The 27124-nt window shown below is 47.6% G+C and overlaps 1 protein-coding gene across 1 annotated transcript in view; it reads right to left on the bottom strand.

Moving 5' to 3' along the window:
• The window catches only part of LOC123040125 (DNA-directed RNA polymerase III subunit 1), a 52901-nt gene that overhangs the window by 19760 nt on the left and 6017 nt on the right, over positions 1-27124 (bottom strand). The window lies entirely within an intron of this gene.

The raw sequence follows: 27124 nt of genomic DNA, 5'->3' as shown, positions 1-27124 counted from the left end.
GGCCTCGTTCGGCCTCCCGTGCCAGATCGCTCGGCCTGCATACATCCGGGTGGGCCTCAGCCTGCTGCGTCCTGCATTGGCCTCTTCCACCGACCTGGGCCATAGCCCATGGTGAGAAATCCCCCTCCCAGCGCCTGTTCCTGTTAGGCCCGCGACTGGATTCGGCCCAACGTGTTTTTATTTCCCTGTTGCGATTTTAGCTTTTTATTCCTGAGACTGCAGTTTTACAGAAAAGACCCTCATGTTCATGCATATAATAACTCACAATTCGTGCATCGGTTTAAAATGATTTATATATGAAACTTGCTCAGAATTTTGTCTAGTTTAATAATATGTCATTTTCATCCATGTTTAAAATGCTGTTTGTTTAAATTTGCCCCTATGCCATGCTAAAATGGTTTAATTCATAACTAAATAACCGTAACTCGGAATTTAATAAACTTTATATGTAAATGGGGTAGAAAAATGCCTAGTTTAACATGATGACCTTATTGCATGTTAAACAACTCTAAAATTGTGTTTAGGGCAGAACAGTACCAAATCTATAATATGCTCATGAGGAGTTTCCGGAGTTGTTGTTCGTTGCTTCCGGCCTCATTTAACCTTGACTAGATAGGTAGTTTTCATTTGCTTCACCTCTTGCCATGCTAACAACATTTAATCTTGTTGGGTACATAAACGAGAGAGAACTAAATAAGTCACGTGGTGTTTCGTCAATATGCAACGGAGTTGCATATTGAGCTTCACTTAATTTGTAGTATTGCTTGTGCATTTTGCCATGCCATGCTTCATTAAACCGGACATGCATCATGCTTGATTGTGCATCATGCCATATTTATGTGGTGGTTGTTTTACTATGTTGCTTGCTTCTTTCCGATGTTACTTCTTCGGGTTGGTTCCGTTAACGTCGCGTTTGTGAGGACCCGTTCGTTTACGTCCGTTTGTCTTCTTCATGGACTCGTTCTTCTTCCTTGCGGGATTTCAGGCAAGATGATCATACCCTCGAAATCACTTCTATCTTTGCTTGCTAGTTGCTCGCTTTTTTGCTATGCCTATGCTGCGATACCTACCACTTGCTTATCATGCCTCCTATATTGTTGAACCAAGCCTCTAACCCACCTTGTCCTAGCAAACCATTGTTTGGCTATGTTACCGCTTTGCTCAGCCCCTCTTATAGCGTTGTTAGTTGCAGGTGAAGATTGAAGTTTGTTCCTTGTTGGAACATGGAGATGTTGTTCCTTGTTGGAACATGTTTACTTGTTGGGATATCACAATATATCTTATTTAATTAATGCATCTATATACTTGGTAAAGGGTGGAAGGCTCGGCCTTATGCCTGGTGTTTGTTCCACTCTTGCCGCCCTAGTTTCCGTCATATCGGTGTTATGTTCCCGGATTTTGCGTTCCTTACGCGGTTGGGTATAATGGGAACCCCTTGACAGTTCGCCTTAAGTAAAGCTCTTCCAGCAATGCCCAACATTGGTTTTACCATTTGCCACCTAGCCTTTTCTTTTCCCTTGGGAGTCGCGCTCCTGAGGGTCATCATTATTTTACCCCCCCGGGCCAGTGCTCCTCTGAGTGTTGGTCCGAACTAGAGTCCTGTGCAGCGCCCCCTCGGGGAAACTCGAGGTTTGGTTTTAGTTGTATGGAGCGCTCATCTGAGTGTGCCCCGAGAAAGAGATATGTGCAGCTCCTATCGGGATTTGTCGGCACATTCGGGCGGTGTTGCTGGTTTAGTTTTACCCTGTCGAAATGTCTTGTTGTACCGGGATACCGAGCCTGATCGGAATGTCTCGGGAGGAGGTCTATTCCTTCGTTGACCGTGAGAGCTTGTGATGGGCTAAGTTGGGACACCCCTGCAGGGATTTGAACTTTTGAAAGCCGTGCCCGCGGTTATGGGCAGATGGGAATTTGTTAATGTCCGGTTGTAGATAATTTGAACCTTAACCTAATTAAAATGAGTCAACCGCGTGTGTAACCGTGATGGTCTCTTTCCGGCGGAGTCCGGGAAGTGAACACGGTTGTTGGAGTTATGCTTGACGTAGGTTGTTCTAGAATCACTTCTTGATCATACTTTTATCGACCGTGCTTTGCCTTCTCTTCTCGCTCTCATTTGCGTATGTTAGCCACCATATATGCTAGTCGCTTGCTGCAGCTCCACCTCATACCTTTACCTTTCCCATAAGCTTAAATAGTCTTGATCGCGAGGGTGCGAGATTGCTGAGTCCCTGTGGCTCACAGATACTTCCAAAACCAGTTTGCAGGTGCCGATGAGTCCGTGCAGATGATGCAACCAAGCTCAGGAGGAGCTCGTTGAAGATCTTGTCCTTTGTGTTGTTTCGTTCTAGTTGATCAGTAGTGGATCCCAGTTGGGGTCGATCGGGGACCTTTGTCGCATTTGGGGTTCTTCTTTTATTTTGGTTCCGTAGTCGGATCTTGATTGTATTTGGATGTTGTAATGCTTTATTCATGTAATTGTGTGAAGTGGCGATTGTAAGCCAACTATTTATCTCTTTCCCTTATGTATTACATGGGTTGTGTGAAGATTACCTCACTTGCGACATTGCTTTCAATGCGGTTATGCCTCTAAGTCGTGCTTCGACACGTGGGAGATATAGCCGCATCGAGGGCGTTACAATTCAAGGGCACCAATAGTGGAATCACGGCATCTCGCATTGTGTGAGGGCGTGAGGAGAATACGGTGGCCCTAGTGGCTTCTTGGGGAGCATTGTGCCTCCACATCGCTCCAACGGAGACGTACTTCCCCTCAAAAGGAAGGAACTTCAGTAACACATCCTCGTCTTCACCGGATCCACTCTTGGTTATCTCTTACCTTTACTTGTGCAAACTCTTTAGTGTTTCTTCCCGTGCTTGCTTGTATGCTTGTTGTTATTGCATCATATAGGTTACTCACCTAGTTGCACATCTAGACAACCTACTTTGATGCAAAGTTTAATTTGGTAAAGAAAAGTAAAAATTGGTAGTTGCATATTCACCCCCCTCTAGTCAACCATATCGATCCTTTCAATTGGTATCAGAGCCTCGTCTCTTTATTAAGGAGTTTACCGTCCAAAGAGTATGGTTGATACCGTAGACGGTGTGGAGGAACACTCCGGTGTGAATCCGATCTCGTCTACGGGAGATGGGGGAACGTCGGTCTCTCGTGAGGAGTTCAATGTGGCCTTGGAGACATTGAAAACCTCCATGACGACCGAAGTTGAAAGCATGTTTACTAAATTTCTTGAGGGGCTTAAACTATCCACCGCACCGTTGAAAGTGGGTAACCCCGCCAACAAGGTGACGGATGCTATCCCCCACAAGGGGGAAGCTAGTGGTAAGAATGGCACCGGCATCTTTGCCCATGTGGAACCACCACTTGTTTATGGTGGACCGGTTCCTTCTACTCATTTGAATCATGCCGGTCCTCCCCCTAAGATTGTGAAAAATGAGAATTTTGATTCTTGGGTTTACCGCTTTAAACGTCATTTAAATCATGTGAACACTAACCTTTGGAGAATCATTGAAGAAGGGTTCTATCCACATGATCCAAGCAACTTCACTCCTCGGGAAGCCGCGGATAATCAATTCAATGAGAATGCTCTCTTCATCATTCAAGATGCAATTCCACCCGAAGACCTACCTCATCTTCGTCCCTTCGCCTTGGCTAAAGATGCATGGCATTGTGTTGTCTCTCTCTACTGGGGAAGCGCAAGCATTCAACGCTCCAATTATGAAGTGGTACAAGATGAGGCCGATGAGTTTGCAATGAAAGAAGATGAAGAACCTCATGAGCTTTATCGGAGAGTAACCAAACTCGCGGTCTCACTACGAGATCACGGGAGCAAGGACACGGATGACAATTGGATTAAGCGTAAATTCCTCAAGGCAATGATGCCCTATCACAAGGCCATGTCCTCCGTCATCCGTCAAAGACCGGACTTCCACACTTTGACCTCAAGCGAAGTGTTGGATGAGTTTGTGGCCATGAACATTTTGGACAAGACCGCCAACAATGCGGTGCTCCGTTCTCAACAGGCAAAGAAGCCTAACCTTGCATTGAAGGCCAAGCTCACCGTGGAAGAAGAAGAAGAGGAAGAAGAGGAGAGCAACCCCGAAGATACGAAGTATGCATATCATGAACACATGGCACTTGCTTCAAGGCAATTTTGGAGCAAGAAAAACTCGAGGCCAAACTTTAGCAAAAACAACTCGAGTGGCACAAGGGGCAAGCAACGTGTAAGGACTTGCTACAATTGCGGTAATGTGAGTCATTTCATTGCGGAATGCCCGTATGAGAAGAGGGAAGACAATGGTGGCAAGCTCATCCGAAAGGACAAGGCCAAGTCGTTCCCCAACAAGAACAACTTCATCAAGAAGACTCCTCCCAAGGCCTTGGTTGTGCAAGAAGAGTACAATGAATATGATGACGATGATGAAGATGATGAGTCGGTTTCCATGACCTCCGTTGCCATTGCAACAACGTCACGGGTGTCTCTCTTCGACTCACCCAATGAGAGCATCATCGCCAAGTGCCTCATGGCTATAGCCACCAACAAGGTAACCCCCAACATCAAAACTACCTTCATTAATCATCCTTCCCCGACAGATAGCATTAATGAACTTGAGGGAGCTAATGCGGAGGCTAACGAGTTTGAGGCCTTTATGGGCAAACTCAAGGGAAAATCCAAGAAGCACTTTGTTTCTCTCTTGGAACAACTTGGTGAAGCCAATGACATGATCGAGGCTCACGAAGACACCATCTCTAAGATGGAAGGGCATAGTCGTGACTATGCCAATGAGATTTCGGATCTTTCCAATGCTCTTGAGAAAGAGCGTGGTCTTCGTTTGGCTCTTGAGGAGTCACACAACGTTGATCATGCTAAGTTAAAGAAAGATTATGATCATGTCCTCATTGTTTCTCGTGTGCTAAATTCCGAGAAGGCCAAACTCGGGGTTGATCTTGCTAGACTCAAAGAGGAGTTTGATATACTTGACAAGGCCCACAAGGCCTTGAAGGGTATTCACGCTAGTCTCAAGGAGTCTCATGATCAACTCCAAGTGAAGCTAACTAAGGAGAAAGCAACTTTTCCTCATATGGTTTTAATTGATAATGCAAATGCTACTAACCCGTGTTGTGAGCATATACATCTTGTTGAGGAAAATGCTAAGTTGAAGGAGCAACTTGAGAGAGGTCTTGCGACTTGCATACAAGGCAAAAAGAACCTTAATGATCTCTTGATCAACCAAAAGGGAGGTGTGGCCAAGGAAGGGGTTGGGTACGTGCCCGACTCCAAGAACAAGAAGAAGAATGACAAGACCAAACGACCTCCTCCCCTCATGCAAACCTTTGTGAGGGAGGGAGAGAGTGCCCCCGAGGAGAAGAAGAAGAACAATGTCAAGAAGGGCAATGTCACCCCTCTCAACAAAGCCGGCGATTTTAACCCTTCTTATGTGTTATGCCGTGCTAGTGATGGGCATGTTTATGCCAAATTTGTTGGTTCTCTTCATGAGTACATTGAATGGTCTATTTGGGTTCCCAAGACCCTTGTTACTAACATCAAAGAACCCATTACAAAATGGGTACCTAAAACCAAGCATTGATCTCTTGTAGGTGTTTGCTTCCGGTGGTGGATCATGGTTGCTCGATAGCAGAGCTACAAATCATATGACCGGAAGCAAGGACTTGGTGGTGGACGTGCACAAAGTTCCATCTATGCCCACCAATGTCGAGTGGGATGACGCCTCATCTTCTAAGGTATTGGGACTTGGCAAGGTGGTCATTTCTCATGATCTCACGATCGAGAAGGTCATGCTTGTTGAGTCCCTTGCATACAATTTACTTTCTATTCGTCAACTTGCAATCATGGGCTTTGCCACTTTCTTTGATATCGATACCGTGGCCCTCTTGTGGAGCAAGACTCTTAAAGTAGCTTTTGTTGGGCATGCGAGAACGGTCTATATGTGATTAACTTTTCGGAGCGACCCACTAAGACCGCGACATGCCTAATGGCTAAAGTTGATGTGGGATGGCTTTGGCATCGCCATTTAGCCCATGTCAATATGAGATCTTTGCAAACTCTCCTCAAGGGGGACCATGTTCGTGGACTAACGAATGTTAGTTTTGCTAAAGATCATGCTTGCAGTGCCTGTATCGAAGGAAAGCTACATGAGAAGGCTCACCCTCCCACGACTATCATTTATTCAAAAAGGCCCTTGGAGCTCCTTCACATGGATCTCTTTGGGCCCCCATCCTTCGATAGTCTTGGAGGTAGGAAGTATTGCTTGGTTATTGTGGATGACTACTCAAGGTACATGTGGGTGTATTTCTTCAAGAGGAAGAGCGAGACCCAACAAACCGTCATTGACTTTGCAAATGAAGCACAACGTCAACACAATGCAAAGATCTTGACAATAAGAAGTGACAACGGCACCAAATTCAAGAACTACACCTTGGATGAATTTCTTAGTGATGAGGGAATCAAGCATCAATATTCTGCACCATACACCCCTCAACAAAATGGTGTTGCGGAGAGGAAGAACCGGACGTTGATGGATGCGGCAAGGACCATGATGGCGGAGTTCAAGTCTTCGTACAACTTTTGGGCCGAAGCCATCAACACCACGTGTCATGCATCCAATCGGCTCTACCTCCGCAAGGGCTTGAACAAGACTCTATACGAGATACTCACTGGTAATAAGCCCAACCTCAAGTACTTCCGGGTATTCGGGTGTAAGTGTTTCATTCTCAAGAAAGGTGTTCGGTTGTCTAAATTTGAGGCTAGAGCTTATGAGGGCATATATGTTGGTTATGCTACAAACTCTCATGCTTACCGTGTCCTCAATAAATCCACGGGACTTATTGAGGAGACGTGTAACGTGGAGTTTGATGAGAATAACGGCTCCCAAGTTGAGCAAAGTGGCACTTGTGATGTAGGTGATGAAATTCCTCCCCAAGCCAGAAGAAGAATGGGTGTTGGCTTTATCCTACCCATTGAGAAACCCCTTGTGGCCGAAGGAGAAGGACAAAGCTCCACTCAAGTGGAGCCATCACCAACCCAAGGCCCACACGCTTCCGAAGAACAACATGAAGGCTCTCATCCTCAAAAACATGACCAAGGGCAAGATCACGCTCAAAACGATGTTGACACATCAAGTGATGTCCAAGGTCAAGTTCTCTCCTCCGAGCAAGTTCAAGAACAAGAACAAGCCCATGACGACGCTCAAGATGATCAAGTGACCACTCCTCGTCTCACCCCCTAGGAGGAATTAGAGCGTCGTGCCGCCAAGGTTGCTTCCAAGCTCTCCACCAAGGATCATCTCATGACAAATGTGCCTGGAAGCTTAAGAAAGGGGGTAAGCACTCATAGACAATTAGCTAATTATTGTGAGCATCACGCGTTTGTCTTGTGTGGAACCCCACAAGGTCTATGAAGCGCTAGAAGATCCGGATTGGCTCAATGACATGCATGAAGAACTCAACAACTTCGAGCGCAACAAAGTGTGGAGATTGATGCCAAGACCAACCGGGAATCACAATGTCATAGGAACCAAGTGGATATTTAAGAACAAGCAAGATGCCCATGGGATTATCATTCGCAACAAGGCTCGTTTGGTAGCACAAGGCTACTCCCAGGTCGAGGGTATCGACTACGGTGAAACATTTGCTCCCGTTGCTCGTCTTGAATCCATTCGCATGTTGATTGCATATGCTTCTCATCATAAATTTAAGTTACAACAAATGGATGTGAAGAGTGCTTTTCTTAATGGTCCTATTAATGAATTGGTTTACGTCAAGCAACCCCCCGGGTTCGAGGATCCCTACTTTCCCGATCATGTGTATCAACTCGATAAGGCGCTCTATGGCCTTAAACAAGCCCCACGTGCGTGGTATGACCACCTTACCGAGTTGTTACAAGACCATGGTTTTGAAGTTGGGCTAATCGACCCCACTCTTTTTACTAAGAAAGTCAAAGGGGAGTTGTTTGTGTGCCAATTATATGTTGATGATATTATCTTTGGTTCTCCTAACAAAGCTTTCAATGAGGAATTTGCCGCTCTCATGACCTCAAAGTTCGAGATGTCCTCCATGGGAGAGTTGAAGTTCTTTCTAGGGTTCGAAGTGAAGCAAAGAAGAGAAGGAACCTTCATCAATCAATCCAAATACACTCAAGACATGCTCAAGAGATTCAAGCTAAGTGACGTCAAGCCGGCCTCCACTCCAATGCCCACCAAGTGCCAACTTGACTTAGATCCCAATGGTAAAGTGGTGGATCAAAAGGTATATCGTTCCATGATTGGATCCTTGCTTTACCTTTGTGCATCTAGACCGGACATCATGTTGAGTATGGGAATTTGTGCACGGTTTCAAGCCGCAACTAAGGAAAGTCACTATGTGGCGGTTAAACGAATCTTTCGATATTTGGCTCATACCCCAAACTTTGGCTTATGGTACCCAAGAGGATCAAACTTCAAGCTTGTAGGGTACTCGGATTCCGATTGGGCGGGAGACAAAGTGGATAGGAGGTCCACTTCCGGAGGGTGCCAATTCCTTGGTTGCTCTTTGGTAAGTTGGTCTTCCAAAAAGCAAAGTTGTGTGTCTCTCTCGTCTACTAAGGCGGAGTATGTTGCCGCTGGTAGTTGTTGTGCACAGCTCCTATGGATGAGGCAAACTTTAAAGGATTACGGTGTCAGTTGTGACAAAGGGCCTCTTTGGTGTGACAATGAAAGTGCCATCAAGATTTCTCTCAACCCGGTGCAACACTTCAAGACGAAGCATATTGAGATTCGGTATCACTTCATCCGGGATCACATTAGGCGAGGAGAGATCGAGCTCAACTATGTCAACACTCATGACAACCTTGCAGATATTTTCACGAAGCCCTTGGATGAAGCAAGATTTCGCGAGTTAAGGCATGAGCTAAATATCATTGATTTGAGCAATGTGGCTTGAACCCTTGCACACCCTACCACGCTCAATTTGTTGTCTAGTTTAGGTGTAGGCATGGAAATAGGGGGAGTGTTGTTCTCTCAATGAACTCTCCCTCCCCCATTGTGCATAAATCGATCAAGTCTTTCACTTTAGCCATTGTTGATGGTACTTGTGCTTCAAAGACGAGTTTTGTTCATGGGCCCAAGGTTAAAATCTTCATGGCGCCATACCTTTTGACTCAAACATAGGTGGCCTCGGCCACCGCCCTCGTTTGAAGAGGTGTGTCTTGGTCTTTTTGCTGGCTCTTCTTTTCTCTTGCCGTTTTTGTCGTTTCTACGAGCAAAAGCCTTGTTGGTTTGGTTGCCATGGCGTGCTGGGCGGTACTACCGCTGGTGGTGCGCGGTACTACCACTCATGAGCGGTACTACCGCCCCCCAGCATGGTGCTACCGCTGAGGGACGGGACCAGGGGGTTAAGTCGGGGCAGGGGGAGGTTTCTTCTCCCCCATACCCATTCACTTCGCCCCTCTTTTCTCTTCCTCTCTCCAGCCTCCACTCGTCGCGGGAGGGCTCCGGCGGATCTCCGTCTCGGGGGCGTTTCTCTCCATTTCCTTTGGTGGAGTCGATCCCCACCCCGTTCTCTTGCCATGGATGCCGGTATTGCCCCCGTTCCTTCTTTCTTTTTGTCTCGTTTTCAGATCTTGTTTCTTAGGGGCAATGGTGGTTGCATCTCTAGATTTTGGGCTAAATCTAGGCTTGAGTTGGTTGGAGAAGGCAACTAGACTATCTCGATTAGAGTTTGGTAGGATTATTTTTGAATTTGGTAGGCCGGTAGTGCCGGATCTGACCACGGTAGTAGAAAACCGCTGTTTCACCGCCTCGTGCTGTAGGAAACTGCTGTTTCTCCGCCTCGAGCAGTACTACCGCTCTCTTTGGAGCGGTACTACCGCTTGACCTAGAGCGGTACTACTGCTCCCTTTGGGGCGGTACTACCGCTTGAGGCGGTACTACCGCAGGCATGTCACGGTACTACCGTTGCATGCCAAATTCCATCATTTTCCTGCCTTACCTTGATCTTTTTTGTTGAGCTTGTTGGCTTATGCTCGTTCTTTCTGGTTGTTTTGCGTGTTCTTGTGTTTGGCTCCAGGTGATGACCATTCCGAACAGCAAGGTCGCCGTATCAACCCCGGGCGTGCTACATGAAAACGCTACCGCACCTCAGAGCCAGCCAGTGGTTCCTCGAGCACCCAACCGCCTCCAGCAAGTGCATCTTCAAGTGTTCCTCCACCTCCTCAGCAATCCAAGCGGTCCGCCAACAAGCCAAAGGGGAAGACTGTGACTGAGATGACCAACAAGGAGTTTTGGGAGAAGCGTCACCGCAACCCCTATGCGGTGGACCAAGAACCCACTTTGGTCAACCGCCCGTTCTGGCGTTTTCAGTTTGCCATCTACTTTGATGTGATCAAGGCCAATAAGAATCTTTTTGTTGATGTTCGCTCCGCTGACACTTATACTATGGAGAAGGAACCAGAGTACTTTGGCGAAGCCCTTCAGATGTGCACTCAGTTGAACATTCTCAGGATCATGCAATTCAACAAGGACTTCGATGCGGATTTGGTGGCTCAATTCTATGCCACCGTCCATCTTGGGACGGATGTCGACAGGTGTAACACCCCGGATGTAACTTTTCCAATTTGTACTCCAACTCTTGCCGTTTCCGGCGTTAAGTTATTTTATTTTTTCGGGTTTGGGTTTTTGTCTCCGTGTGTTGTTATCATTGTCATGCATCTCATCTTATGTCATCATGTGCATTACATTTGCATACGTGTTTGTCTCATGCATTCGAGCATTTTCCTCGTTGTCCGTTTTGCATTCCGTCGCTTCGTTCTCCTCCGGCGGTCATTTCTAGCTTTCTTCCGTGTGTGGGGATTAAACATTTCCGGATTGGACCGAGACTTGTCATGCGGCCTTGGTTTACTACCGGTAGACCGTCTGTCAAGTTTCGTCTCATTTGGACTTCGTTTGATATTCCAACGGTTAACCGAGGGACCGAGAAGGCCTCGTGTGTGTTGCAGCCCAACACCCCTCCAATTTGGCCCAAAACCCACCTAAGCCTTCTCCATCATCTAGATCGTTCGATCACGATCGCGTGGCCGCAAACCAAACCTCATTTGGACTCTCCTATCTCCCTCTATGCCTATTTAAAGAACCCCTCCGAATCCGGATCTCCCTCTTCTCCGAAACCCTATTTTTTTTCCTCTCCGCGCCGGCCGGACACGTCCGATCCGCCGCCGCCGACCAATCGCCAAGCGCCACCTGTCCCGCGCCCATCATCGCCGTCCCACGCGACGCCAGGCCCGCCGGGGCCCGAGGCCGGCCCCGCGGCCCAGCGCGCCGCCGCCCGCACCGCTCCCCGCCGCCCGAGCGCGCCGCCTCCTCCTCCGAGCCGCCGCTGCCGGAGCAAGCCGGCCCGAGCCGCCGTGCGCCGCCACCACCGCCCGCTGCCTTCGCGCCTCGCCGCTCGCGAGCTCGCCGCCGCCATCCGCCGTTGCTAGGCCGGCCCGAGTACCTCTCCTCGCCAGTGTGCCCCGCTCCTCTCGCCGGAGCCCATTGTCGCCGGAGCCGTCGCCTCGCCGGAGTTCTCCTCCCTCGCCGGCCGGATCTGGTGGTTGGACCAGATCCACCGGTCCCCGATCCAAACGCCCGCGCCGTTCCCCGGATCTCCTCGTCCCGGGTCCTCCTCGTCCCATTTCCCGCGAGGTCTAATTTCTTCTAAGTCCCGAAATTCTCAGATTCAAGTGCTTCTGTTCATGGCCTCGTAACTTTGCATCCGTAGCTCCGATTCATGCATATAGCATATCAAAATGTTCATCTCAGAGAGTACATCATTTCATTCCATTGCATCATTTTCATTTGAGTTCATCTTGATGCCCGAAATGCTGTTAGAAGAGGGCTACTTGAGATAATTGTCAGATCTGCTACTCCATTTAGCTTTTTGTCATTTTTGCCATGATTATTGTGTGCATGATATGCCCTGATGTTCTACATATGTTTTGTTAAGGGTTTTGTCATCTTTCCAGAGGTGCAACCCATGTATTTTTGTGATGTGTGTGGTGACTAGCACAAACTTGCAAAGTGGTGCACTTGTTAATTCTGTTTTCAGGGACTTAGCAATTCCACTAAGTCCTTGAGCTGTTTATCTCATGTTGCCATATGTTCATGTTGTTTCCTAGTGATCCGTGCCTCTTTTGAGGATGATCTGTAAAGATGTTTTGTTAATCTTGTAGTGCTCTATTCATCCATGTCTTTGTTGGCAATTATGGAGCACCCTAGCTTGAGTCAATCGAGTTCTACTTTTGCTACTTTGTGAATCTAGGCAGATTGTCAACTTGTTTGCAATTTTGCCGATGATGTTGTGGTTGATCCGTGCATGCTATGCTATTGTTCTTGCCATGTCTAGCTTGAATTTTGTGCCTTCTTGATGGATGTATGCTTAGCTTGTCATGACTTGCACCGTAGTGAGTGCATCGAGCTTGTAAACATGCCTACTTGATATCTGTTTTCAGCATGCTCCAGTTTTCACTAAGTCTGAAAACTGATTATGTTTTTGCTATGTTCACATGCTTGCAATTGTATTTTCTTATCCCTTTTGGTTCAAGGTCACTAAGGGACTTTTGTTAAGCTCTTTGAGTAGCTACATGCCATGCTTTACTTTGCCATGTTCAGGTCCTGTAGCATATAGTTTTGTTGCTCCAAAGAGTGCTACCTGATCTGAAATTCCAGACAAGTGTTAATTTCACTAAGTCTGAGATCTGTTTGTCATATGCATTTTTGCCATGCTTGTTTGAACCTGTTAATGGATGAATTGACCGTAGCTCATTGCTAGACTTTTGTTAAGCATCTTGAATGCATCCCTGCCATGTATTTTGTTGCCATGTTTGGGTGCTGTAGCATGTTCATCTCATTGCATTTAGATGGCTACTTGCTGTAAATCGCAGACCGGTGTCATTTTTGAATCGCTTGCCATTTTCAAACCGTAACTCTGATTCCGGCGTTCTTTATATCGTTTTCAAGCGATTTCATCTCATCTTTCCAGTGGCACCCTTGGATTTCCAAGTTAAGGCCAGGTTCATGCATTCTCTGTCACATCTTGCATTTTGCATCCTGCACCGCATCCCGCATAGCATATCATCTTTGCATCATCTTGTTTGGTCCTTGCACGTGGTTGATTGTGTCCTTGTTGCTTGTTTGTCTTGTTTGGGTAGAGCCGAGAGACGAGTTCGCTAACGAGAATCCCGTTGAGTTTGCTTTCGAGGATCCAGTCAACTCTGACAACTGTGCAGGCAAGATGATCATACCCTCGAAATCACTACTATCTTTGCTATGCTAGTTTGCTCGCTCTTTTGCTATACCAATGCTACGATGCCTACCATTTGCTTTCAAGCCTCCCAAATTGCCATGTCAAACCTCTAACCCACCTTGTCCTAGCAAACCGTTGATTGGCTATGTTACCGCTTTGCTCAGCCCCTCTTATAGCGTTGCTAGTTGCAGGTGAAGATTGGAGGTCGTTCCTTGTTGGAACATTTATTTACTTGTTGGGATATCATTATATAATCTTGTTATCTTAATGCATCTATATACTTGGTAAAGGGTGGAAGGCTCGGCCTTATGCCTGGTGTTTTGTTCCACTCTTGCCGCCCTAGTTTCCGTCATATCGGTGTTATGTTCCCGGATTTTGCGTTCCTTACGCGGTTGGGTTATAATGGGAACCCCTTGATAGTTCGCCTTGATTAAAGATTTTCCAGCAATGCCCAACCTTGGTTTTACCATTTGCCACCTAGCCTCTTTTTCCCTTGGGTTTCCGGAGCCCGAGGGTCATCTTATTTTAACCCCCCCCCCCGGGCCAGTGCTCCTCTGAGTGTTGGTCCAACCTAGAGTCCTGTGCAGCGCCCCCTCGGGGAAACTCGAGGTTTGGTTTTAGTTGTACGGAGCGCTCATCTGAGTGTGCCCTGAGAAAGAGATATGTGCAGCTCCTATCGGGATTTGTCGGCACATTCGGGCGGTGTTGCTGGTCTTGTTTTAACCTGTCGAAGTGTCTTGAATAACCGAGATACCAAGTCTGATCGGAACGTCTTGGGAGGAGGTCTATTCCTTCGTTGACCGTGAGAGCTTGTCATGGGCTAAGTTGGGACTCCCCTGCAGGGATTTGAACTTTCGAAAGCCGTGCCCGAGGTTATGGGCAGATGGGAATTTGTTAATGTTCGGTTGTAGATAACTTGAACCTTAACTTAACTAAAATGAATCAACTGAGTGTGTTACCGTGATGGCCTCTTCTCGGCGGAGTCCGGGAAGTGGACACGGTGTTGGAGTAATGTTTGCGCAGCTTGTTCTCTAGTTTCTCGCTCGCGCTTTGCCTCCTCTTCTCACTCTCTTTTGCGAACCGGATAGCCACCATATTTTGCTAGTCGCTTGCTGCAGCTCCACATATATTTACCTTGCCATACCCATAAGCTTAAATAGTCTTGATCGCGAGGGTGTGAGATTGCTGAGTCCCTGTGGCTCACAGATTACTATTACACCAGATGCAGGGCCTAATGATTCCGCTCCAGGAGACGCGCTTGAGCTCAAGTGGGAGTTCGACGAGGACTCTCAATGTTACTATGTTTCCTTTCCTGATGATCAGTAGTGATGCCCAGTTGGGGGTGATTGGGACCGTGTCGCTTGTTGGGTTATCTTTTATTTTGGCGCCGTAGTCGGGCCATGAGTGTTTGGTTGATGTAATGTTATTTATGTACTTGATTGACGTGGCGAGTGTAAGCCAACTATGTTTCTCCCCTTTATGATTTATATTACATGGGATGTTGTGAAGATTGCCTAACTTGCGACATATGCCTTCAATGCGATTATGCCTCTAAGTCGTGCCTCGACACGTGGGAGATATAATCACATCGAGGGTGTTACAAGTTGGTAATCAGAGCCTTCCCCGACCTTAGGAGACCCCACTGCTTGATCGTTTTTAGCAACCGTTGTTGAGTCTAGAAAAATGTTTTGAGTCATTTAGGAATTATATATCGGAGAGTTTAGGAATTCTTTTACTCCCCAGTCTCCTCATCGCTCTGGTAAGGCATCCTGACGTAGAATTTTGACTCTTCTCTTCTCAAATTTCACTAAAAAAAATTTAGGATCACGCAGGTATCTTGAAATCGTTCCGATGGTTTTGTGACGAGAACATTGTCTTGGTGCCTCCTGTCAGGGGTTTTGTGGAAGTGTCCCGGGGAGTTGAGCTCTGAGGTGTTGTCGTCATAATTTTATCGTTGCAGTTCTGGAATACCTGAGTTTAGTACGCCGACATCGAAAATATCTTTTATGCAGTTCGTTGGTGAGACAACCTCGACGCCACCCAGTACTGGGGCGGGAGTTCGGGAGTATCGCCATAACTTGTATAACAGATGCTTTTTGAAGGTTGAGGTAGACGATTTCCGAAGGTTTCTTGGTTATGTGTTGAAGGATGGATACAGCTGGATATAGGATTTGCTAGTTTGGGTGAGATATTATGCTTCCCCTATATTCCCAACACCTGATTGCATAACCAGAAAATTTCGGGAGTTTATAAGTGGGAATTCGAGTAGATCTTAGGATACCTTTCCGACAGATGTATGATTTGAAATTGGGGTTCGACGTCTAGTGGTCCGCCTATTCACGGTCGGTTTTACAGTGGTCTCGTTGTGTCTTAAAGAGTCCTTGGCTTTGCCGACTCGGGGACGCTTCGTATGTCATGTGCACTACCTTGTACATGATGGTGCTGTATGATCGAGCCCGTGTAGGCCCCACCACGAAAACTTCGGACGAAATCTCTATCATATGTTTGTTTCGGCTTATTCTGCAAGCCAATCTTTTGTTGTGGTATTCGAGTTGCTTCTAAGTCAAATGTTGATTCCATACATTTTCTAAACGGTGTTCTCATGTTCCTATGTGAATACTAATCCTTCATAATAATCGAGTTTGTCATGTCAATCCTTTTAACCGGTGTTTTCTCTCCTCAAGCGAACCCGATCATTTCAACATCCGCAAGATCAAGTATCAGTTTTCTTCTGAACGGTGTTTGTTTCATCCATCTCTAAGTTGCCTTTGTTTTTTTCCCGCCCTCCCTCCCTTGCTTTTCTCCGAGGACTCATATATCTCAATCAAGTATCATTTTATTGATGTGAAGTCTCTTCTTTCTTTCCTTTCAATGTTCTTATCCGGTGATTCTCAAGAAGATACTAACGGACCTTCAAGTTATCATTATTCGTTCCTTTTCTTCTCCGGTGGATTCAAGTCAAGCTTTGTTGATAATATCCTTTTCCTCATTTCAATACCTTCTCTTACCGGTGCTTCGTTCAAGTGATCTCTAATCAGTTCGTGATCCCTTCGTTCTCATGTATCTAGATTCTCTCGAGCATCTTCGTTCATCTGCAAATTCTTCCCGGTGATTCGTTATCTTTTATTCGTTCATTTTCAATTCTTACGGTGGCTCTTCCAAGATTTTGTCTTCCTTCGCTCATCATATCAATTTATTCGTTGTTTCAACCCGACCGGTGGTTCATGGAAGACCTTTCAAAATGGCCGCTATATCTATCTTAATCCTTTCTACGAGAATAAGTAGTATGCCAATTCCATTGCTTGTCATCAATTTTAAATTGGTGAAGGATACGCATAATGTAATTCTTATTGTTGTTTCATCGAGTTTATCCAATTCCTGTTTTCCGGAGTGGCTCATCATACTTATTCTTGGTTTCAAATGCTCATCTTCCTTTCCCGGAGTTCCAAGCTCTAATTATCACAAAGATCCATCTAAATCATTACAAGGTTTCACATCCCTTTCTTTCGTCATCCTTTTGTTTACCGGAGTACTTCATCAAGGTTCTACATGATGGTTCATCAAGGTTTATACTCCTTCTCGAAGTGTTCATCGAGATTTTTTTCTAAGGAGCTCAAGCATTCTCATCTTGCAATCCGGAGTTCAATCTTTCTTCCGTATCATTGGAGGTGGTATTATGTCATTCTTGATAATTTAAGTTCATGTTTCATGATTCACATGTTATTAAGAATGAGGTATTTTAAATCCATCAATCTCTTCATTGGAGTTACCTTGGGTTATATTTCACCTAAAGCCTTCCCTAAGGATCGTTGCTATCTATGGTGCTTATAAATGATCCAAGTTCTTCTTTCATCCTTCCGGTGAAATAAGTTTCTTGTCTCCTTGCTCATACCAATCCAATTCTTTTTCCCGTGAGTGACAGGTTGTCACCTCATAATCTGAGATGCATTCCATAAGACCATATCAAGCTTATTCTTTTCGTTGTTGGTGTTCCAACAACTCCATTCGACCCTTCTCCTAAAGATGCCTTTTCAAACTCTTTTGTGGTAGATGTTGGCATTTTCTTCTCCATTCTCCTATTTCAATTATCTATCTTCTATTCTTTTGTTCCGGAGGCATTGTCATGTTGCTCTTTTCAACCCATCATCTCGTTTTGTCAAAGATCATGTTCTTTTCATGTCTATCCATTTAACCGGAGCATTGTGTCCTCTGCTCAAGTTCTTTTCATCTTATCAAGTCTTGTATCACTTTTCAACCGGAGTGCTGACCGAAGTTGTTCTTCCTTGTTCCTCTTTGCTAACGGAGTGCTTTCAACTTCACTTATCTCCGTTGTATTCTTTTCTCGAAGTGGCTGAACCTTTTCAAGGCTCGTGGTTTCACTCGTTTGTTAAAGAAGCAACTTAGTTTTACCTCTTCTCTTTCTCTTCCGTTTGTCCCTCCGGTGCCATTCTAGATCTCGGGACGAGATCCTCTCGTAGTGGTGGAGTGTTGTAACACCCCGGATGTAACTTTTCCAATTTGTACTCCAACTCTTGCCGTTTCCGGCGTTAAGTTATTTTATTTTCTCGGGTTCGGATTTTTGTCTCTGTGTGTTGTTATCGTTGTCATGCATCTCATCTCATGTCATCATGTGCATTGCATTTGCATACGTGTTCGTCTCATGCATTCGAGCATTTTTCCCGTTGTCCGTTTTGCATTCCGGTGCTTCGTTCTCCTCCGGTGGTCATTTCTAGCTTTCTTCCGTGTGTGGGGATTAAACATTTCCGGATTGGACCGAGACTTGTCATGCGGCCTTGGTTTACTACCGGTAGACCGCCTGTCAAGTTTCGTATCATTTGGACTTCGTTTGATACTCCAACGTTTAACCGAGGGACCGAGAAGGCCTCGTGTGTGTTGCAGCCCAACACCCCTCCAATTTGGCCCAAAACCCACCTAAGCCTTCTCCATCATCTAGATCGTTCGATCACGATCGCGTGGTCGCAAACTGCACCTCATTTGGACTCTCCTAGCTCCCTCTATGCCTATTTAAAGAACCCCTCCGAATCCGGATCTCCCTCTTCCCCGAAACCCTAATTTTTTCCTCTCCGCGCCGGCCGGACACGTCCGTCTAGGACGGACACGTCCGATCCACCGCCGCCGACCAATCGCCGAGCGCCACCTGTCCCGCGCCCATCATCACCGTCCCGCACGCCGCCAGGCCCGCCGGGGCCTGAGGCCGGCCCCCGCGGCCCAGCGCGCCGCCGCCCGCACCGCTCCCCGCCGCCCGAGCGCGCCTCCTCCTCCTCCGAGCCGCCGCCGCCGGAGCAAGCCGGCCCGAGCCGCCGTGCGCCGCCACCACCGCCCGCTGCCTTCGCGCCTCGCCGCGCGCGAGCTCGCCGCCGCCATCCGCCGTTGCTAGGCCGACCTGAGTACCTCTCCTCGCCGGCGTGCCCCGCTCCTCTCGCCGGAGCCCATCGTCGCCGGAGCCGCCGCCTCGCCGGAGTTCTCCTCCCTCGCCGGTCGGATCTGGTAGTTGGACCAGATCCACCGGTCCCCGATCCAAACGCCCGCGCTGTTCCCCGGATCTCCTCGTCCCGGGTCCTCCTCGTCCCGTTTCCCGCGAGGTCTAATTTCTTCTAAGTCCCGAAATTCTCAGATCCAAGTGCTCCTGTTCATGGCCTCGTAACTTTGCATCCGTAGCTCCAATTCATGCATATAGCATATCAAAATGTTCATCTCAGAGAGTACATCATTTCATTCCATTGCATCATTTTCATTTGAGTTCATCTTGATGCCCGAAATGCTGTTAGAAGTGGGCTACTTGAGATAATTGTCAGATCTGCTACTCCATTTAGCTTTTTGTCATTTTTGCCATGATTATTGTGTGCATGATATGACCTGATGTTCTACATAAGTTTTGTTAAGGGTTTTGTCATCTTTCCAGAGGTGCAACCCATGTATTTTTGTGATGTGTGTGGTGACTAGCACAAACTTGCAAAGTGGTGCACTTGTTAATTCTGTTTTCAGGGACTTGGCAATTCCACTAAGTCCTTGAGCTGTTTATCTCATGTTGCCATATGTTCATGTTGTTTCCTAGTGATCCATGCCTCTTTTGAGGATGATCAGTAAAGATGTTTTGTTAATCTTGTAGTGCTCTATCAATCCATGTCTTTTTTGGCAATTATGGAGCACCTTAGCTTGAGTCAATCGAGTTCTACTTTTGCTACTTTGTGAATCTGGGCAGATTGTCAACTTGTTTGCAATTTTGCCGATGATGTTCTGGTTGATCCGTGCATGCTATGCTATTGTTCTTGCCATGTCTAACTTGCATTTTATGCCTTCTTGATGGATGTATGCTTAGCTTGTCATGACTTGCACCGTAGTGAGTGCATGGAGCTCGTAAACATGCCTACTTGATATCTGTTTTCAGCATGCTCCAGTTTTCACTAAGTCTGAAAACTGATTATGTTTTTGCTATGTTCACATCTTTGCATCATCTTGTTTGGTCCTTGCACGTGGTTGATTGTGTCCTTGTTGCTTGTTTGTCTTGTTTGGGTAGAGCCGGAAGACGAGTTCGCTAACGAGGATCCCGTTGAGTTTGCTTTCGAGGATCCAGTCAACTCTGACAATTGTGCAGGCAAGACGATCATACCCTCGAAATCACTACTATCTTTGCTATGCTAGTTTGCTCGCTCTTTTGCTATGCCAATGCTACGATGCCTACCATTTGCTTTCAAGCCTCCCAAATTGCCATGTCAAACCTCTAACCCACCTTGTCCTAGCAAACCGTTGATTGGCTATGTTACCGCTTTGCTCAGCCCCTCTTATAGCGTTGCTAGTTGCAGGTGAAGATTGGAGGCCGTTCCTTGTTGGAACATTTATTTACTTGTTGGGATATCATTATATAATCTTGTTATCTTAATGCATCTATATACTTGGTAAAGGGTGGAAGGCTCGGCCTTATGCCTGGTGTTTTGTTCCACTCTTGCCGCCCTAGTTTCCGTCATATCGGTGTTATGTTCCCGGATTTTGCGTTCCTTACGCGGTTGGGTTATAATGGGAACCCCTTGATAGTTCGCCTTGATTAAAGATTTTCCAGCAATGCCCAACCTTGGTTTTACCATTTGCCACCTAGCCTCTTTTTCCCTTGGGTTTCCGGAGCCCGAGGGTCATCTTATTTTAAACCCCCCCCCCCCCCCGGGCCAGTGCTCCTCTGAGTGTTGGTCCAACCTAAAGTCCTGTGCAGCGCCCCCTCGGGGAAACTCGAGGTTTGGTTTTAGTTGTACGGAGCGCTGATCTGAGTGTGCCCTAAGAAAGAGATATGTGCAGCTCCTATCGGGATTTGTCGGCACATTCGGGCGGTGTTGTTGGTCTTGTTTTAACCTGTCGAAGTGTCTTGAATAACCGAGATACCGAGTCTGATCGGAACGTTATGGGCAGATGAGAATTTGTTAATGACCGGTTGTAGATAACTTGAACCTTAACTTAATTAAAATGAATCAACTGAGTGTGTTACCGTGATGGCCTCTTCTCGGCGGCGTCCGGGAAGTGGACACGGTGTTGGAGTAATGTTTGCGCAGCTTGTTCTCTAGTTTCTCGCTCGTACTTTGCCTCCTCTTCTCGCTCTCTTTTGCGAACCGGATAGCCACCATATTTTGCTAGTCGCTTGTTGCAGCTCCACATAGATTTACCTTGCCGTACCCATAAGCTTAAATAGTCTTGATCGCAAGGGTGCGAGATTGTTGAGTCCCTGTGGCTCACAGATTACTATTACACCAGATGCAGGGCCTGATGATTCCGCTCCAGGAGACGCGCTTGAGCTCAAGTGGGAGTTCGACGAGGACTCTCAACGTTACTATGTTTCCTTTCCTGATGATCAGTAGTGGCGCCCAGTTGGGGGTGATTGGGACTGTGTCGCTTGTTGGGTTATCTTTTATTTTGGCGTCGTAGTCAGGCCATGAGTGTTTGGTTGATGTAATGTTATTTATGTACTTGATTGACGTGGCGAGTGTAAGCCAACTATGTTTCTCCCCTTTATGATTTATATTACATGGGATGTTGTGAAGATTGCCTAACTTGCGACATATGCCTTCAATGCGATTATGCCTCTAAGTCGTGCCTCGACACGTGGGAGATATAGTCACATCAAGGGTGTTACAACAGGACTCTGACATGGATGACCAATGGCAAGCTGCTTTTCGTCAAATGGCAGGCTTTCATGGGGTTACTTGATGTGGTGGATAACGGGCTTGAGACTCCTGTCGGTTTCCGCCCTCACCGCAACGCTACGTCCACCCACAAGCAAGCCCTTTGGCCCTACTGCATTGTGAAAGTTCACCCAGTCACTGAGAAGAAGACCTATGAGCTGTCTCCGTATCTGGACATTCTTCATCGCATCTTCCGTGAGACTCTCTTCCCTCGGATCGGGAATCTGGATATGGTCCACTCTTACCTTGTGGACATGCTCCTTTTCTGTCAGCATGAGAAGGAAGCAAGCACTGGAGAGAGCCTGGATATTTCTCATGTCATATGGTCTGAACTTCTCTCTGCCGTGTCTGAGCGCAAGTGCCCTATATATGGTCCATTCATCATGAGGCTCATTGAGAGGGCCTGGGCATAGACTTACCCCAGAGTGTTGCTAGAAACTGGTGACTTGGTTTCTCATGAGATCAAGCGTCTGAGGAAGAAGAACAATTGGACAACACCTCACACAGGGGGTCCATCTGCTACTGCTGCCACAGGGGGTCCGTCTGCTGCTGCTGCTGCCATGGGGACCGAGGGTGGGGCTGCTACTGATGATCATGAGGAGGACATTGGCCCCTCTAGTACAGAACCGTCGTGGGCACAGAAGCTTAAGCGCAAGATGAAGAAGCTTTTCTGCATGGAGTCTCATGGTCAGTACATGACTCATGTGGCGGAGAAGCATGCCAGGACGCGCCACAAGGAGCTCATGCGTCAGATGGGAGCAACAGTTGTCAGTGGGTCTGAGGGTCAGATCACTGAAGAGGAGGACTGGATTCATCAGAATTGCCATTGGACCGACTCCGATGCCGAGCAGTTTTCGACCCACGATGAAGATGCAGAGATGTGATGTTCGAGATCTTCCTCTTCCCATCACCTGGAGTCGTAGTGTCACTCTTTGCCCTTTTTGGTGTCTCGCTGCCAAAGGGGGAGAGAGAGTAGGGATTTGTTTCTTATGTCGTGCTTTGAGTCGTCTTGTGGTTTCTTGTGTGTTCTCTCGGTGTCTTTTTTTTGGTTTGGTTTGGTGTGAGACCTAAGTTCTAGACATATGGTGTGAGACATATGCTCCCTATCGCTACCTTATTACTTATGTATTTTCAGAGTACTGTAGTTTATTATGAGATGCATGCTTGTCCTGTTTATTCACTTCTTTCATATATCTTGTGCTTAGTATTGTTGGACTATAAAATATAGGGGGAGTGTTGATCCGAATGTGTGTGTCGTGCCATTTCTTGGTGCACACATTCTGGGGGAGCCCGTCTATATTTTGTAGTTCTTAGTTTTCTTCGTTTTATTTTTTTTCCTTGCGCAAATCCCTAGTTGTTATCAATCCACCAAAAAAGGGGAGATTGTTACGGCATATCTCTCTCAAGGTAATTTTGGTGATTGATGACAACATGTTTGCGGACTAATCTTGTGCTTTGTATAATTCACAGATTCTCCCCTGGCACGAGATGCTTTCTTCCCCTCGGAGTGTATTTCAAGACGGTGTAGCTCTTTCGTTTCTTTCTCGGTGGACTAGTTGCGTAGAGGGCACCGTACTATCAAGAGGGGGTCCGCTGGGGTTTTGCTTGGGTGGAATCATCACGTACACATCAGCTTCTCACCCTCCATGCATCTCCATTCCATTGAAAAGATATCTCCTCTCTTCCTTGTCTTGTCTGGGTCCAAGTGGTAGTACCGCACACCCAACGGTAGTATCGCTGAGGAGCCAAGCGGCAGTACCGCACACCCAACGGTAGTACCGCTGAGGAGCCAAGCGGCAGTATCTCCACAGCGGTAGTACCGTCCGTGGCTCCACAGCAGTAGTACCGCTGGGGGCCTGGCACCTCCGCCTTGTCCTCAGCATCTTTGAGAGATTCTCTCTCTCTCGCGCGCGCCCAAGTGGTAGTACCGCAATGCCTGCGGTAGTACGGCCGAAGGGTCACAAGCGGCAGTACCGCTCCACAGCGGTAGTACCGCCCGTGACCCCACTGTCGTAGTACCGCTGGTCAGTCTGGCTCCTACCGCCTCGATTCGAGAGGTCTTTTTCTCGTGTCGGGTTTTACGGCACTAGTTGCGGTTGTAGAGGCGGTAGTACCATTCCAGGAGCGGTAGTACCGCCCCTACCATCGCGGTAGTACCGCGTTTGGGTCTTTTCCCTACTAGTCTCCTCAGCGCGGCAGTACCGCTGTCCTGGCGGTAGTACCGCCCCCTCTCAGCGGTAGTACCGCCCTGTGCGGGGCTGGTTGGTGGGGGGCAACAGGATTGTTGCCCCCACTATAAAAGGGAGTCCCCTTCTTCTCTCTCACTTATCTCTTCCTCCCCCAAGCTACATTTATTGCTCAAGCTCCATTAAATGCTCCAAGCTCCATTTTCGCCCGATCTATCTCTCTAGCCAATCAAACTTGTTGATTTGCTCGGGAGTGGTTGAGAAGGCCCCGATCTACACTTCCACCAAGGGATTTTCGATTCCCCCACTCATCCCTAGCGGATCTTGTTACTCTTGGGTGTTTGAGCATCCTAGACGGTTGAGGACACCACGGAGCCATAGTCCATTGTGGTGAAGCTTCGTGGTCTTGTTGGGAGCCTCCGATTAAGTTGTGGAGATTGCCCCAACCTTGTTTGTAAAGGTTCGGTCGCCGCCTTCAAGGGCACCAATAGTGGAATCACGACATCTCGCATTGTGTGAGGGCGTGAGGAGAATACGGTGGCCCTAGTGGCTTCTTGGGGAGCATTGTGCCTCCACGCCGCTCCAACGGAGACGTACTTCCCCTCAAAAGGAAGGAACTTCGATAACACATCCTCGTCTTCACCGGATCCACTCTTGGTTATCGCTTACCTTTACTTGTGCAAGCTCTTTAGTGTTTCTTCCCGTGCTTGCTTGTATGCTTGTTGTTATTGCATCATATAGGTTGCTCACCTAGTTGCACATCTAGACAACCTATTTTGATGCAAAGTTTAATTTGGTAAATAAAAGTAAAAATTGGTAGTTGCCTATTCACCCCCCCTCTAGTCAACCATATCGATCCTTTCATCTGGCCACCCGGATCCCGGAGACGATCCGGCTGACATATCTGGCGACACAGATCCCGAGGGGGATTTGTTCCCCTGGTTGGAGCACATGAAATATGGCTCTGTATTGGGTATTTCCACATCGTTTTGACTTCTGTTTTTTCTGTATAGTCTCTTGCATCATCACAAGGCTCACACAAGGTATTAGGAGGGTCAGTCAACATTGAATCATCACAGTTATTGCCCCCTTGATCGGACCCGACTAGATATGACGGTAAAAGGAGAATCTCTTTGCGAAGAAGTGCATCGGCATTGGGGTGAAGGTCGGCAAAGGGGAACTTTGTCTCATCAAAGACAACATCGGGAGAAATATAGACCCGTCCAGTAGACACATCAAGACATTTTACGCCCTTGTGTTGAGCACTATACCCAAGAAAGACACACTGTTTCGAGCGGAACATGAGTTTGCGATTGTTGTAAGGTCGAAGATTAGGCCAACAGGTGCAACCAAAAACTCGAAGAGACTTGTAATCAGGTTTGGTGTGAAGGAGTCTTTCTATGGGAGTTTCATTGTGAATGACTCGACTAGGAAGCATGTTTATGATGTGTACAGCAGTGAGAAAAGCTTCATCCCAAAATTTAAGAGGCATAGAGGCACTGGCTAGGAGAGCTAGACCCACTTCAACAATGTGGCGATGCTTGCGCTCAGCCGAGCCGTTTTGCTGGTGAGCATGTGGACAAGACACATGGTGAGAAATACCCAGTGTTTGGAAGAAGGAATTTAGTTTTTCGTATCCCCCCCCCCAGTCTGACTGTACAGCAATGATCTTGCTGTTGAACTTTCTTTCAACGAGTGCTTGAAAGTTTTGAAACACTTGGAAAACCTCGGATCGTTTCTTGAGAAGATAGATCCACGAGAATTTGCTATAGTCATCAATAAAGCTGACGTAATATGTGTGTCTACCAACCAAACAAGGGGCAGGACCCCAAACATCCGAGAAAATTAATTGTAAGGGCTGAGTAGAAACACTAGTAGAAATAGGATACGGTAATTGATGACTTTTTGCTCTTTGGCAGGAATCACAAATGGTTTCAACATGACGCTCACCAACAAACGGGAGCTTATTCTTTCTAAGCAAACGTTCTACTAAGGAAAAAGAAGCATGTCCTAGACGATCATGCCATCATGTGGAGGAAAGCTTGACAGCACCATGGGCTTGTTTATTGAATCTTCTGAACTCCGAAAGCAATGGGTAGAGCCCGCGAACACATCTACCTCGATATAGGATTTTCCTCGTGGCCTGATCCTTAATCAAGAAGAAAAAAAGGATGAAACTCAATGAAGACATGATTGTCAAGTGCTATTCGATGAACAGAAAGGAGATTTTTGTTGGCACTAGGGACATGCAGAATTTTCCTAAGGTGGATTTTACGATGAGGGGTATGTATAACTGAATGACCAATATGACGGATCCTCATACCTGCCCCACTCGCGGTGTGAATTTGGTCCTTGCCGGGGTACTTCTCACGGAGGGTTACTTTCTCAAGTTCACCCGTGAGATGGTTGGTGGCGCCGCTGTCGAGGTACCAGTTTGTGTCGACGCCGTAGGCACCATCAGCAACGACAACGACCTTTTTCTCATCTTCGGACGAAGCCTCATCTTCTTCAAAACGGTACCAGCAGTCTTTAGCCGAGTGCCCGAGTTTACCACAGATCTGGCAACGCACGGCATCCGGGCGAGACCTGCTATTCCCGCCGCGGCGACCCCTAGTGTTGTTGGAGGAGGGGCACCCACCACGGGAGTTGGAGCCGCTGGTGTTGCTGCCACCGCCACCGCCCGGCCTGCCCTTGGAGCGAGGGGGACCACGGTAGCAAGAGGAGGAGCCGCCATGGCCACGGGTCGCGGCGTTGGCAGAAGATTTGAAGCCGCCCGACCCTTGGTATATGGCCACCCGTTGATCGAAGTTACTCAACATAGAGAAGAGTTCATCGAGAGATACCGGGGTGGTGCGGACGTCGAGGGCAGAACCAAGGGCTGGTACTCCATGTCGAGGCCGTGAAGGATGTAGCTGATGAGTTCGTCGTCCTGCAGAGGCTTGCCGGCGGCCGCCAGCTCATCGGCGAGGCCACGCATGTGGGCGAAGAAGGTGGCGACCGATTGGGTGCCCTTCTGCGCGCTGAGCAGGGCCGTGCGTATGTTATTGACACGGCTCAAAGACTGCGAGGAGAACATATCTGCGAGCGTCGTCCAGAGCGTGCTCGCCGTGGTGATCGTGGTCACCTGCAGCAGGACCTCTTTGGTGAGGGTGCTGAGGAGATAGCCCAGCACCTGCTGGTCCTCCCGGACCCAGAGATGGTGGAGAGGGTTGGGCTCAGAGGTTTCCTTCCCATCCTTATCTTTGGTGGTGAGGAACTTGGCCGGCTCCGGTGTTGTGCCTTCGGCGTAGCCAAAGACTCCCGCGCCCCTGAGCTGCGGCGTCACCTGCGCGCCAGAGGACATAGTTGGTGCGGGTCAGCTTCTCCGTGACTTGGCCGCTGAGGTTGGTCTGGGAAGCGCCGGAGGAAGACATGGCTGGAGATTGGATCGCTAGATGGCTTTGGAGAGGATTGCTCTGATTACC

Source organism: Triticum aestivum, chromosome 1A (genome assembly GCF_018294505.1).
Source record: "Triticum aestivum cultivar Chinese Spring chromosome 1A, IWGSC CS RefSeq v2.1, whole genome shotgun sequence".
Classification (NCBI taxonomy): Eukaryota; Viridiplantae; Streptophyta; class Magnoliopsida; order Poales; family Poaceae; genus Triticum; species Triticum aestivum.
Note: the sequence above shows the minus strand (reverse complement) of the source record. Positions and strands in the feature narration are given on the sequence as shown.